The 15753-nt window shown below is 45.7% G+C and overlaps 1 protein-coding gene across 2 annotated transcripts in view; it reads left to right on the top strand.

The window, feature by feature from the left end:
• PORCN (porcupine O-acyltransferase) overlaps window positions 1-15753 on the top strand; it is a 122349-nt gene that overhangs the window by 52731 nt on the left and 53865 nt on the right. The gene's annotated exons all lie outside the window — the stretch shown is intronic.

The raw sequence follows: 15753 nt of genomic DNA on the forward strand, positions 1-15753 counted from the left end.
TTTTTTTTATTCCCCCCCCCCCGTCCCCAAAGAATTTTAAAAAATATAATAAAGTGCCATCAGAACTCAATTCAAACACATTCGTCCAGCTCAAGAGGCAATTTCAACAGCCAAAATAAAATAAAAATGTGTGTGTGCAGGGTCCAGAAACATGATTACATTTGTATATACACATGCACGAACGGTGCTGTGAAACTGGTGAGATGAATTCCATTCCTGGCCACGGCTAAGATAAGTAGAGATTCCCATCTGCACCGGTCATGGGCCTCTCCCTTCATCAACTTGCACCGATGAGTGTGATTTAGAAAGGCCAAACAAAACCCCCATGACGAACAATGTATGAGGAGGCCTTCATCCACCAGTGAATTGACAAAGGAGCTGGAAATATATACACACAAAGGTGTCTTCATCAACAAAACATGAATTCTAGTACGCTTTGCATGTCAAGATGACATGGCCACCCTTGTGTATATCCTGCACGCAGCCTTCTGTTGGCCACGAGCTCAAAGGGGCCAAGATTGTGGGTGTTTTTTTTTATTTAGACAGCAGATAGACAAAAAGGTATCCTGGATTTGTCATTTTTATGGCTGGAGAGCGCGGTTGAGCCTTGATTGCCGGCTGCTCCCCTGTGCAAATAAATTCGGCACAGCCCAAGGGCAGCGGGAAACAAATTCGAGGACTTTCTCAATGCGATGAGGCAATTCAACAGCCGGAGAATTTCACTTCAGGCCGGAAGCAAAAACCTCTTGTTTCCTACGTAGCGTTTTACAGTGCGCAGGCTGAGCTGTTGGTACATTTAAGCTGAAGCACCAATTTCACACTCTCCTATCAATCGCTCCTTTTCCACACGTCTGATATTGCTTGTAATGGCCCAAATTGACCTGAATTATGTACAATGTTCTTTCACCGTAATTAAATTTCCCTTGCCCAACGCGTATTATAATGCCGTGTTACGTGACGTCCTTTGTGTCATTATACACGAATATTTTTTTTGTACGTTTTATCTGTGACCTGCGCAAATGTAAATCTCGTTAACGGCACGTGACCCCGTGCCGGTAGCCCTACACCGGCGAACAAAACGTATCTCAGGGCTGCAGCCACGGACGCGAAATAATTGTTCTGAGGGGAGAAGTGAGTGCCTCTTGTTGCCACGTCGTGCATATGCAGTGTGTTACGGCAGTGCCGTTAATCTGCCAGTTAACACGACACGTAATGCCACATTCTTAACAATTAACCGATGCTTTATGTACATCTCATGAAAATGGACACATTGTTAGACGCACCAGATCTATGATGCATGTCCGTGGATATCAATCAGTTAATTTAAATTAACGTGTTAGAACCCGGTGAGATGATATATTTAATTCGGTTTGAAGGCTTGGATAACAAACACGTTCACAATGATATATTATCGAATACCCATCGTAATTTATCACCAAAACAACTCACCTCAAGCCCTGCCTTATGACAGAAAAAATACGTAAATATACATAAAAATACGTAATTATTAATTAGGCTGATGTTGTGATCCATGACCTTAAGAGAGCAGTGAGATGTACTGATTTTAGAGTTCATATTGTGTATGCAAGTAATTTAAAATTTTACGATTTGTGGCATTACAACACTATATTGTTGTCCGCACTTGCAAATCATTTCACTGGTTCTTCATTGCAGTAGAAAATAATAATGAGTACATTTGGTATTCTATGCGTGCCATTCCTATCGCAAAAGGCTATCACAAATACGCTCTATTTCACATATGGGTATACTATGGGAGGCGATATTGCTATGTAGTTTAACCCAATTAAGTAATATGCTGGTAATTCCTCAAATTTGGCAAATTTTGACCATGACGCCAATGCACGTGGCCTACTCTTTTAAGAATAACTTCATGGGATATTTCACTTCCGCTATGAAGCGGACAGCACGTACTTATTTACGGTTAATACACACTGCAGTATTCACCAATGCGGCCGCTAGGATCAATCCGCAAACCTCTGCGACAGGCAGCAAACGTGCTACAGGCTCCTACGTGGCGGTGACACAGACGAGCAATACTCCGCTGGCCTGCACTTGGCAAAGAAAAGGACATTGTCGCCTTGGGTACATTTTCTTGCCACTCAGTAGTAACTGGTGTGCGAGTTCATAACTGGTCCTTGTTGCTTCCTCGACCAGTGGCATTGTTCGCTTTAAGTGCAAATGGGGTAGCTTGAGTGGTGGCAATGATGAATTGGACTATAATTTGCCCGTAACTCGACCGTCAGTTAGCCTGGCGCATTGAGACATCAGCAGCTGCATGTGATCGGTGGCATTGAAATGCCGTGCATCCTGTGGACACGTATATTCATCTTGCTTTGTTGGAGGAACAGCTGTCCGCAGGCATGAGTAGGGCATTGTGTGAAAGGGCTTCTTAGATGAAATTAATAAAAAAAACATTTCTGGTATGTGGATGACAGTGAAAACTTAATTCATTCTGTGTTCAATTGGATGGTGTTTGCATGTATTTTTAAATACTTGTGGGCGCTGCATTTCACTAAATTGTTTGATCAGCTTGTGATAAGACTGCAGGTTTCCTTTGCATATGCTTCATTTAGAGGAAAGTAATATGAATAAAAAGGTTTTATGCTGATGCTGCAGTAAGCAGCTTCAAGTTCATTTACGGATCGGACATGACAACATGTGGCGAGATTTCCTTCCCTGTGGGCAGTGAGGTGCTATATACCCTGACTTGGCAGTAGAATGCAGTCAAGCAAAGTGTAGGTTGACCTCATCTGTTCGTTCTGTAAGAGACAGAGTGTTGCCCCCTCGCATGCATGTTTTTTTTTCCCCCGGGTGCTCAACTTTCCTCCCAAGTGTAATGAAAATAGAGCCTGCATGCGGTGTGAAGGGACTAGTGACCATGGGAGGTAATGACAGGGAAGTCAGCCTATAGTACGAATGCACTAGTGGCCACGGGAGGTAATGACAGGGGAGTCAGCCTTCAGTACGAGTGCACTAGTGGCCACGGGAGATAATGACAGCAGGGGTATCAGTTGTGAGTGCGAAGGGACTGGTGGCTACGGGAATGTTCGAGAAGGGAGCGTGGTCAGGTGACGGAAGAGGACGGTGTAGAATCTGCCAGTAGAGCGAGCATCCAGAGTCTACGAGAATGATCTAGAAGGAGGGCGTGGCCTCGGTCGGTATATAAATGGGAGATGCGCGGGAGACTCGGGGCTATCGCAGTGGGGTCTCCGCCTGATGTCACGTGAACGTGTCTTCAATAAAGTGCCACCTCAAGAGGAGTATGTCAAGTCGTCATTACACATGTATAAGAAACACTAATTGGCTGAAAACATCTTAATATATAAAGAACCGCAGAGCAATTGTTGGTGCCGGATCATCGCCTGGCAGCCTTGTCTGTGGTTTCTCAGCGATTATGAGATGCAATTTGCAAGAACGACACTCTATAAAATGAATCATTACATTATTTTTTTGAGGGATGTATTATTTTTTAAGCCGGCACATTTAGCCAGTAGCTTTCCGTACACTTTCTCATGATGGATGTGCCTACATTAATTTCAAGCAGCATATCCTTGGTCAGCTTTTGTTATTAAAAGCTGGGCGAGAGCCTATTGAGAATAACACTTCTGATTTTGCAATGGTGGGGCGGGGAAGATGTATGATAAATTAGCCACAAGATTATTGGCACCAACTTCTGTACAAACGATAAGTATGCACAACGGAGCTGGGTGTGATTAATACTTTGCAAAGACAAAGTTGGTAACGCTTCCGACTGGTTGCAAGCTCACCGCTTGTTGCCGAGGTTCGTTTCCGGCAGGCCTTCCTGGTTATCACTGCGGTGTGGAATTAACCATAAAATATGCACCATCTGCTTCACCCTGGACCGTAATTGATCGTCTGACATTCGCAAGAGGAGGCTGTTTTGTGCAGGTGCCATCGTCCACATTTTGGTACATTCCGATTTGCACGGTTGGCTATGTGTGGTGGGAAAGAAGTTCAACACACATACATTCGAAAAATGACACATACAACAATCATCGGCTCCTATTGGCAGCAGACCTAAGCCAGCCTGGAGGCCATTTGCAGAGTCGCCTGGCCTGCAGGTGGTGGTGGCTTGAGGTAGTCTGCATCCAACAGTGTATTTGTCCATGGCTGATGACGACAGTGATTGTGATGTTAGCCAATGGTAGTTTAATGTGGGCCCATGCAGGCTTGCACCTCCGATTCGCGTGGTTGACTACGTACGGCGCGAAAGAGGTTCAACATTACATACCCCCATACATGCAGAGTGCACTGCTTAAAGGGCAAAGAGAGCACGTCCCACTTGCGCATTTAAATAAATGTGTGTTTTGCTCTCTCTGTCTCCACACACCAAGCTCGCAGTCCCAGTTAAGTATTCATCGTGCACGCCGCAGCACAAGTTTATCTCTGTCCCCTTAGTGCCCAAATTGGCCAGCGATCGTTTAAGCCTTCAGTCGAAGGCTTGTGGCCGGGCTGGGTTTAATTTGACCCGTCTGTAATTCCACTTGTTGTGACCTCAACGGATTTTGAGACGATGGCAATTAACGCCTCTCGAATAGCACGAAACATGCACCACTTCCGGGCACTGTAGGAGAGCGATAATTAGCGCTGGTGTGCAGCGGAGTAAATGTAATGCGGTGGAATTTTCCGCGGACGCTTTGACGTATTTGTTGTAGCATTAAATGTGGCCTCCAGGGGCTTACGATGGAAGAGAGCGACTCGAAAGATAAAAAAACAAGTTTCTGACATTTGAAAAGGAAAATGTCCTTTTGATATTTGCAAGCTGAGAAGGGGAATTGTTGACTTAAAATTTAGTCTTCCAAGGGAGAGATTTAACACGTTAAGTGCGTCTTGAAATCTTCAACTCTTTTCTGTGTTTATGACGCACAACAAAGTAGATGACTAAAGTCTAAATGGGAACTGTCATTTACAGGAGGGATTTTATTTTATTTCATGCTCATAGCTGTTGGAATGCTATTTTCATGAATTGTGAAAACCCAAAATAATAATTTAAACTTTCCACATTTATTGAACCCATTTGAAATACATTTTCACCATTATCACCACCAACAGCCATGCTTTATCCATTTCTGGATGAAAGCCTCTGTCCAGCGTCACCATCTGTCATGGGTCTGCTGCAGTGCCCACAATCCATTTTACTCCCGCACGGGAGGCTGCATCTCTGTGGTGGGTGCCTTCTTGAGTGCATTCTCCCTGGCAATAAAACAGCTGTGTTAAGATGTTAAAACACCAAACTGAAACCTTTTACAAGGAATCATGTCTGCATTAACCACGATGCTTGTGGTCAGAATGCAAACAAAAAACGTACTCTGATAAAATATGCATTGTCCTTGAAACTGATTGGTCCACACCGGAGGCAGCTTTCTTTTGAGCCTGGTTAATGCAAGCATGATTCCTTGTAAAAGGTTTAAGTTTGGTGTTTTAACATCTTAACACCTGTTTTGTTGTCAAAAAAAAGGGGAAAACCTATTCTCATATTTTTATACTGGTGCATTCTCCTCTCCTTCGGCTGCCCATTCTGCCACAAGTCTCGTCCCACCGGCCATCATCCCCGCGAGTAATACGTCCTGCTCCAAGCCCAACTCTTTTTTTAAATATAATTCCGTACAAAGTCGGTAATTTGTATTTTCTTTCTGGCGCATGTTATTCCTATTCTTTTTCCTTATTTGATTCCCCAGCGGGTATCTATCCATGGATTTCACTTGTACATCAGTGAATATTGTGCATCATTTTATTATATATATTATTATTCCCACCCCCCCCCAGAAGAAAGCAGTTTGTACCTTTTCCAACGATAGTGAGTGGTCGATTGTGCCAAGTTGACATATGAAATGGCCAACGTGCCCAGTTCATCTAACTGATTGGGGGGACGAACCAGGATTTATGCGCCAGTCGAGGTAAGCGTTCCCGCGTAATGAGAATTCACTATTCTAATTCCCGCGTCCGCCAATGTGCGGCAGAGATCACCGGAGTAGCAGGGGGAGGGAGAAGAGGGGAGGGGGGAGGAGTAGGGGAGGGTTGACGGCAAAGGGAATAAATTAATTTTGAGAAGTGTTTGACCCTGGGAGGCTGCAGATTTTTGTGTAATATTTCTTGTAGCACTGTCCAAATTGCTTTATAAATTGTGCTTCTGTTGCGATCTCGGTTTCAGTGTTTGTCCCGTTTTGTGTGTGTGGCAAATACCGTAGCTGCACTGGTCCGTGTGGCTGTGCAATGCGTCTGGTCTGACTGAGGCCTACACACGTGAAACGGATCCGTGAGGGCCAGGTCGCTTGATAGCAGTTAACCCTTTCCGATGACGACTCGCTACGTCATCGGAATTGAATCGGAAGAATAAACTAAATAAAATAACTTTATCAGTGCTGAGGCTCCCACAAGGTCATGCGGGAGGGCATGTGCCACAGTTTGGTGCCAGCTACCATAGAGTGTGGTCGTATCGCTACAGTTCTCTGCGGTGAGTGCAATGTATTTTAAAACAATGGTACTATGCATCTCTAAATACAATTAGCGTGAACCGTTTCTGTGTTCCGAGAGTCAGTGGTGAACGGGGCCCACCCTGAAACTTGCAGACGTCTTGGTTAATAAAGAAGAGCCAGACTTTAGCAAATTGTGTACAAGGCTTCTCGTGTTGGATAGTGAGTGCTCAATTGCGCCTCAAATGTATTTATGACAAACTGCCTCAATAGAAATTTCTCAGCAAATTACAGGCATATGCTCAATATTGTTTGGTGATTGATAACTGACAGTGTTCATATTGATTTTGTAATGGAAACAACGTATTTATTATTTGAAACGAATGTTTTCAATGCAGTGGAATTATGCATTAGATAACAAATAAAACAGAGGTGGAACAGTGGCAGAGTGGTTAGTGCACTGTGCTATGCACCCAGAGACCATTCCCATTCACGGCTAACAACAGTGGCTTGTGATTTCAGAAAGTCCTGGGCTTTTTCACCTCCACAAACCTGCAGTGATCAGAGTGAAGTATGGACAGACAACCTACAGGACTGATACAGCATGGGGAGGGCTTCATCCTGCAGTGGATTGACAAAGGACTGTACAATGCTTTCATATTATTTCGTAAATGTCTATTTCCATGTTCAGCAGCCTTTGCATGTGCTGCACTCGGTTCATTTCCATTCAGTGACACAGTCATACATTTAAGTAGGTTTCATATTTGAACAGAACGGTCAGTGTCTTGAACGCAAATAATTTATCTCATTTCAACCGGCTCGCGGATTTTAATATTACATCATTTCAGCTTGCTACATGCAACACAGTATTCGCTTCAAATCTAGAAGTATTCGCTGACTCTTAGACAATGACTCGGAGGCACGAGAAACCACAGACAGGCTGGAAGCCAGCCATGCGGTGTGCCGGTGCAAACAATTGCCCAAGCTCTGCGGTCCTCTATGTATGAAGGTGTTTTCAGCCCATTAATACGTTTTTTTACATATGGGAGGAAGCTGGAGCACGCGGAGAACACTATCAACACTATCCCTTACAGAAGGGACGGACGATATCAGTCCACATTTTCTGCACCGCATTCTCCTGGCAAGCCAGGGTACGGCACCTCGATGCCCACGGGAAAGGATTTTCACAAGATCTGTGCGATCGCCCACCCACGCTAACTTCACGGTACTGGATTTCAGGCGGGTGCCACCATCGCCTGGCTTGATTCTTCCAGGCGTGCACTGCGCTGTTGGGATTACGCAGCCATTTTCATGAAATTGTCCTGCTCGCAACACAGAGCTCCCAGCCTGTCCGCCACGGTGCTAACCTCTTAATTAAGTGATACGCAAGCGGACACTATCCTGTGACCAACAAACGATTCGCACACATCTCGTTCCGTGAAGAGATGGGGATTCTCTTTTTTTTTGTCCTTTCGATTCTCGGTTATAATGCGAGGGTTGGGGTATCTGGGAACAGAGAGAGCGAGAGAGAGGGAGGAAGCGTCACGGATCAGTGATGGATGATGGGAAGGTAGGTGGAGGAGGAAGAGGTTGCCTGTGGTGCGATGCAAGGGAGATTTACTGTCATGGTGCACTGATCTCGCGGGATGTCCGAGGCGTTTGAGACATCTCCCTCTCTGTACTGTGTTTTTTTCTGTGGTCTAGAAATTGAGCCACGCGCACTGAGCGCATGGATTCGAGCTCGCCGCTTGGGGTGGCTGAAGGCAGCCCCCCCCCCCCCCCATACACTGCCAGTACCTTTGGGGGGGGGTATTGGGATCTCGCCCTCTGTGCTGGCTGACAGGCCCCCATGACGGGGCTGTCACAGGTACCTCGGACGTACCCTGTGTGCGCAAAACAAATATGTGAACGCATCTTCCGCAATTATTTTAAATGTCATTTGATGCAGTGGTTGTGGTTATGGTTTGAGGGTGTCGATTTAATTCGGCGGTTGATCTTTTTTTATTTGTACCGTTTTCACTATGTCGTTTCCTATTCGTTTCTCTGTTCCGTTTTGTTTAGGTGCAGTTTTGTTTGATCAGTCAGCTTAAAAATGCAACGGCATGTATTTAGGTGAAACATGAACGATCGATATGACAATAGGTTTTACATTTTCTGGCAATGAAACAGGTGTCACGATGTTAAAACACCAAACAGAATCCTTACCCAAGGAATCCAGTCTGCATTAACCACACGTACTTGTGGTGAACATGCAAACAAAAGCATGCCCTGATAATATACGCATTGCCTTTGAAACTGATTATAATACTGGCAATGAAGGCCCCATATTATAAACGATCGATGTTTGCACGCTCGATTCGCTGCGTACGTCGAGAGCACATGGTGTGACTCGGTGCATCAGGACACACTTCCTGTGACGTGCCTTGCAACATGGCTGATGTTTAATGCATCCTTCGGCCCTAATGAATTGGTTCATTTACAATTTCGGATACGGGAGTGCAGTGCTTTGTATCAACGGCGTCCGGGGAGTACAGTTCCTTGAATTACTTATCCTTGTTGCTATGGCCTTCGGAATTTATACGCGTTGGAGCAGGGAGGTCAGAGATGAATACAACTTCAAGAGTATGCATGACGGGGGAGTTGTCTGATCTTGAGCTGGTCCACGTGCAAATAAGACAGTAAACCGTGGGTAGTGGCAAATACAATGATGACAGAGGGGGAGGGAGAGACTGTGAGACCAAAAAAAAAACAAAGCTTTAAAAAAATATATTTTCGCAAGAACATTTTCCCCCATTGGGCAAAAACCATATGTCAGCCCGAGAGTTCGCGCACGCAGGGACTAATTTCCCACGAGGCTTTAACAAACTGCATTTTCATGGCTGCTCTAATGTTTATTGATGAAAAATACAATTAGTTACAAACCATCTGCTCTGTGGCTTTGCGAAGGTGTGTGGGGCGGTGTTGAGTGGGGAGTATATGAGAGCAGTGGGGTACAAGTTGCCTAGGGGAGAGTCGCTCAGTCTTAAATGGTGTGGGAATGGCAGGCGTTGGGGGGGGTGGGTGGGTGGTTACTGAGCTGGGGGACACATTTGGCAAACAACCCATGCTTGCGATTTTTGGGCGTCTCTCGTGTTAGCCTTTGCGCATTGTCCTGTAGGCTGTGTGGTCCTGGCCTCGTCTCGTTGAACAAAAATGAGACCAGGCGAGGCGTCGAGGAAGCGGGCGGTGAATGAAGCGTTGGAGCGTAGCCAGGGTGTCGGGGGGGGGGGTGTGTGGTTCTTCTTTCAATCGGATGTGATGCCATCCGCCTGGTGACCCCTTAGCAACACGACAAGAGAGCTCGGAGCGACCCTACGATGTTCCGGCATCCATCACCATTATGCCTGGCTGTGGTCAACATGTGCACACACTCACACACGTGGTGGGGGGGGGGCGGGGTCAGCCATCGTGGGGATATCTCGAACGTTGTATTTCAGTGCCAAATGAAAGTTTCAGTGGAGTCTGGAGCAGTGGCTCCATCGCAGGTTTGCGCTGGGGCGATCGCTCTGCCAGATCGTGTCAAAGCCCCCAATCTCTTGACAGTGGCTTCAAGGTGACGCCGTCTGTTACAACGACCTTCATTTCTCTTCAGCCAATGAATTCGCTTGTCGAGAGACTGTGAAACGTATCCGTGTCATCTCTTCGCCGATGCATCCACAAGTGCCGGTTAACGGAGCATAACTCACGGATTTGTTCAGTAAGCGCGGGAGAATGAGGATGAACTAACATTTCCGTTAAGTGTTCTGATGTTGTGTGTACTTGTTATCAATCGATTAACAAAAAAAAATCAAGAAATCTAAAATATTTTACATTCATTAAACCGCAATCCCCTCGTGTCTCATTTTCCAGTGCTTTAAAAGAATCGGTTGAGGTTTGAAAGGTGACTGACAATTCACTTAATCAGTTGCACTTACAGTTCACTTTGGGTTTTTTTTTTTAACGATAGCCGTGCTCAATTATTAGGAGCTCGGAGGCGCAACAGGTGTGATAAATGATTCCTGTGTGAACCTGGCGGTCTTGATAGCTGAGCGAAGCAGCGGTGCATAATTGTGTCCTCACGAGAGCCGCCCGACTACGTGACCTCATTGAAACGAGGCCAGAACCTGCTCCCTAAAGTGTATTTATTGCAACGGAACTGGGACTCACTCTCTCCTGCCCGCCACACGCAAAGATTAAACTCATCTGTCAAGGCAGACGGATTGCTCGATGTCATGTCCCTCTGCCAAGCCAGCGCTTTGTTATTCGTATCACGAAACGCTCGCAGACCGGATGCTGTCAGAGGGCAAATTGAGAGCGGCGTGGGAGCCGTGGGAGACGCGATGCCGGCGGGCAAACTAATTGCACTCGGATCCTATGCAGTGAATGGCGGCGACAGCTCAAAATTGTTGCGTCGGTGCCTTCCTATTTGAGGAGTTGGAATGACAGCGGGCAGTCGCGAGGTTTTTGGCGCGCACGTTTCAGACACTTTAAAGGTGTGGGGTCATTGTTGGAATAATCGTAAAGTGGCCTTTTTACGAAGGCGTCTTGTCAAGCGAGACTAATTCACGTAGAAATCAGTTGTCCACCTCGCTTGATTGTTGTAGGGAAATGATCAGACGCGCTGGGATGGCAGCGGTGCATTAAGTTTCGAGTGTGTGTAAAGCTGTTGACTTATTCCATATATATGCCATATTTTCTAAAGCTACAAGATGATTACCTTTAAAATGACACGTCCGTAGTGCTATTCAGATGATTATGAACTTTGACTGAGGTCGCCTAATGTTTTAAACTGCATTAACTAAGATATAACTAGCAGTGAGTGCACCTGCCTTGAGCTCGGAGCATCATTATTCTCGGGCTCAATCCGGAACACAGAGTAGATGTTTGTTCTTATGGTAGATGCAGTGCTCTGGAACGTTTTCTACGTGTCTCCAATGCGTTTCAAACAGCAGCGCTGAGCTGCATCGCACGTGGCCAAAGCAAATGAGAAATCTTCTTCCTCCCCTCGGATTCATGATGAGGAACCTAGTCAGTTCGCTGTGTACCCAAGCATAGATGGTTTGCTTTGTATGTACGGTAAAACCTCGTTATTTCGGTATTTGACCATTCGTAATTGCGGATAATTCAGCACGGCTGCGCTGTCGTCATATATACAGTATATTAGTAATTCGCCATGAGCCGATTTGCCGTACCGAATGGTCCAATTTCGGCATGCACGTGGAGCATACCGAAATTGGACGCGTGTGGCGAGCGTTAATGCAGACATGTTGCTTTGGACTTTGCCTTGTTTGTGCAATCTGTGCAAGCCAGGTCTCTCAGACATGCCGTCTCCACCTACATCAAGAAGTCATAGAAAGGGATTGAAGTCTAAATCCCTTAGTCTGCGAGACAAATCCAAAGTTTTGGATAGAGGTCAATGCGTATGGTGAATGAGTTTTGACAAAAATTTGGAAGAAAAATATTATTGGGGCAGGAGGCACTGGGGAGTACCATTGTACATAATTCTAAATATTAGATAATTCGGCAAGGCCAGAGCCCCAACCGTACTTTGGTGTATCGGTGCCTTTTGCGCGCGTTAAGTTCTTCTTTTTGCCAGATAAAAATAATAACAAAAATGTGAAGATCGCGGTTCGACAATTCCACACGCGTTGGATGTAATCATCGTTGATGAAGATGTCGCCGTGCAGATCGCACTTGACCATGATCGCACAAAAAACGACGTGGATTTGTTTTTTTACAATGTGATGGAACTCATTCATGCGGCCAGCCCTGCAAGTCCAGCTGTTTCCAGTGAAGTGCATTCCCGACGACATGTTAATTCAAACGCTGGTTCCCATAGCATGGGTTTTATTGCCCAACCCATCTCACGTCCCCAATCCCGGCAGAGCAACCTTCTGCTCAGTGAGCGCCCGAGTCATTTCAAGTTTTCAAGTTTCATTTATTAGGTATAGCCCTGTGAGCCATGCGGCTCTTGAGTCGGGTGCAACCGCAACAAACAAAATATGAACAGGGAAACATCTTGAAGCGACGACGCGCATCAGAAACATCCTGGGATAAACCAGCAAATCTTCCAGAAAAAGAAAACAACACCGTATTACAACGCTGTGTGCAAAACTCCCAGTGTGATGCAAGACAAACAATAACAACCATGAGACAATTTAGATTGAAGTCATCAGGCCAACTCCGCACTTCCGCAAGAAACATGGCTTAACCATACGTTTTAGAAATCACCAAAATAAAGATATCAAATACAATGTAACAACAGCAATCAGAAATCTAAGCGCTCGCAATCACGGCGGCGGCGGCGGCGTCTTGAGCGGTCATGTGACCGTCAAGAGAGTCGGACAGCCGTGTCTGTCCGCGCGCCCCGTTATATATCCTTGCCCGCCGTCTAAGAGAATATGACGCGTCATGTTTGTCACGACAGGTAGCTTGCGATCTATCTCACCCCGGCCGGCCGCAAGCGCTTTGTGGCTTGCAAATATATGTGTGTACGTTCGCCTCCAAAATCGCGGTGTGGTGGCGGTAAATTGGACATTGAAGTGGCCGGACTTGACAAATATGTTTTTTTATTTAACTTGAAAATGCCCGTGAGTTTTGTCTTCTACATATTAACAGTATTTTTTTGTATTTTTTTATTTTACAAAACTGTTAACAACCTTAAACAAAACAAAAACATTTACAATAGAGCAACAATTTTACCAAACCGTCATGGGTTGGGTCATTAAGTAGCTACATTTGCCAAAATAATTTATTGATGTTCTACAATGCTGGATCTTTGGCATAATTTAAGTTGTGTTCCTCTGCGAGCTATGACGCCGTACAATACCGTTAATGTCATCCAGTCTAAATCGTATCCAAATTATAGATGAGAAATTATACATTTGTAGCGTTAAAGGTGACCATAGAATGAATCCACCTAGAAATAAATAAACCGTGTTGCATGCATTATTAAAAATAATTGTGCGTCTGTAAATCAATGATGTATAGACGTACGGTGGTGTACAGTTCCATCGCCCTTTTAATGGGTGCCTTGTCAAACATTATTCTAAAACCCCAGGGGATTAGCATGGTGAGAAGTTTTTTTCATATGTTTTTTTTCTGATCCAGGTCAATGGTTATTGTTCATACATCGCTCATCAATAACACAGGTCCTTGGCTTCTGCTGCTCGGATTGATCCCTTGCTCAACTCTGCAATGAAAACGACTGAAGGGCCGTGACTGACAGCCGGACAAATGTATTTTCTTGCAATGTACATCTATTGAGAAGCTTTAAACAAATAAATAAACATCTACATGTTATTGTAGCATCTATCTCGGTAGAAAAACAAATGTCACAGAACCTTATAAGACACTGCTTCTGGGATATGTAAACATATATATTCTCAGAATAACCTAGAAAATACGAACCGGGCAGGTGGCTCAGCGGTAGAGCTGTTGGCATGAGTGATGTGGGATGCTGTTGGCATGAGTGATGTGGGATGCTGTTGGCATGAGTGATGTGGGATGCTGTTGGCATGAGTGATGTGGGATGCTGTTGGCACGAGTGATGTGGGATGCTGTTGGCACGAGTGATGTGGGATGCTGTTGGCATGAGTGATGTGGGATGCTGTTGGCACGAGTGATGTGGGATGCTGTTGGCATGAGTGATGTGGAATGCTGTTGGCACGAGTGATGTGGGATGCTGTTGGCATGAGCGAGCAGATTGCAGTCAGAGGCTGGGGGTTGGCTCAGCCCATCATAATGAAGGTCGATTAAATAAGTACCGCATTGTGGGGAAAGTCAACAGCGGTTGTTCTACGGATAGCCTTAACCTCTCTATAGGAATGTGGAATTTCCACTACAAGAAGACATCGCACTTAGTCCCGTGAATTTGGGCAGCACACAACGTACGAGGAAACGGCAACTGGACAAAATGCAAGACCGAAAAGGAGCCGAGGAATGAAAGAACCATAAAGGAGAATGGCCATAGGGGAGCTACATCAATGAATGCAGGGCGTGTGTGTGAGCGAGATGTGATCAGCATGTAAGCCATTTGATATTATTACGATCAAAAGAGACCTTCAGACACTATCGAAGCGTGCGTCACCGGTGCCGCACGCATTCCCGCCATGTCGCGGCAAAAGTCTATCGCGTTAACTGCTCGGCAAGCCGCTCGTGCGCCGACTTCATTGCAAGCGTCAATCCCGCGTTAGAGAATCCACGTCGAGACGCAGGCATCGGGCCGGTGCGAGCATCACGCTCGCCAAGGCTGGAGAGTGACGAGCGAGCGATTTGGTGGGTCAACTGGAGAGGGATCGGCTGTTTTTGGAGTTTTCGGAGTGTCGTCACAAACACACCGCTGCAGTGTTCTTCTGTGCATCGGGCATTATGACGCACGCGTACAGCCCATTTAGTCAATCCGCTGCTGTATGAGGGTCTCCTCCAAGCCTTCTGGGGCCGTGTTGTTTGACCCTACTTTACTGCGCTGGTCGGCGTGGCTGGGTGAAGGTGGCGGGAGTGCACAACAGTGGATTTTTCTGCACTGCCCCCTACTGACCTCAATGCCTACTGCACCGGTCTATTAGCACTTTGTAGTCACCTCATTCAAACAGCATCCCAGGCTCGAACCTGCTTGCCTTCTGAGATCTGATTAAAAGAAAAACACGTTTATTAGTAACACTCACTGCCTTAAAAGGAAAAGTAAAAAAAGGTGATTTTTTTTGGGGGGGGGGCCTTTGGCCATTTTCCTGAGCACATAAAACGCTGTGATTGTGCTGTGAAGAAGGTCCATTACCCGAAACGCCACCTATTATAGATTATTTCATTTCAAGGCAGTGCTATTGATGAACATGTTGACTTTTTGATTCTTGTGCCTGTGCACCACTGCCAATGCAGCAGGATCGCCAAAGATTTTGAGATCTCACAAGGATCTGGGAGGTGCATTCCAGATTACCTGGCCGCAGGCTGAATTTATAATAAAATAACAAAATACAACTGCAGACCGTGGGACCTCCGTTGGGATTATTGCTTTATAAACAGATTGAAGGTAAGCAGGGGGGAAAACTAAGGAGATCATAGCTGTCAGCTGTGAGCGATAGTGCGTGTTCAATTGCTGTGATGGACATTTTACAGCGTCGCCGAAAAATGAAGGCTTGGAATGCTACACAAAGGCACCAGCACGTAGCAGCTGTCAGTTTTGCATTGCCAGTTATTTGTGTTGTGCATTCACAGTCCTTACATTTTACAAGGCAGACCTCGTTGAGATGCAGGAATGTATGCTTTGTGCTGAACTTATGTA

The sequence above is a fragment of the Petromyzon marinus genome, chromosome 36, assembly GCF_048934315.1.
Source record: "Petromyzon marinus isolate PM22_M1 ecotype Great Lakes invasive population chromosome 36, UKy_Petmar_22M1.pri1.0, whole genome shotgun sequence".
In the NCBI taxonomy this organism is placed as follows: Eukaryota; Metazoa; Chordata; class Hyperoartia; order Petromyzontiformes; family Petromyzontidae; genus Petromyzon; species Petromyzon marinus.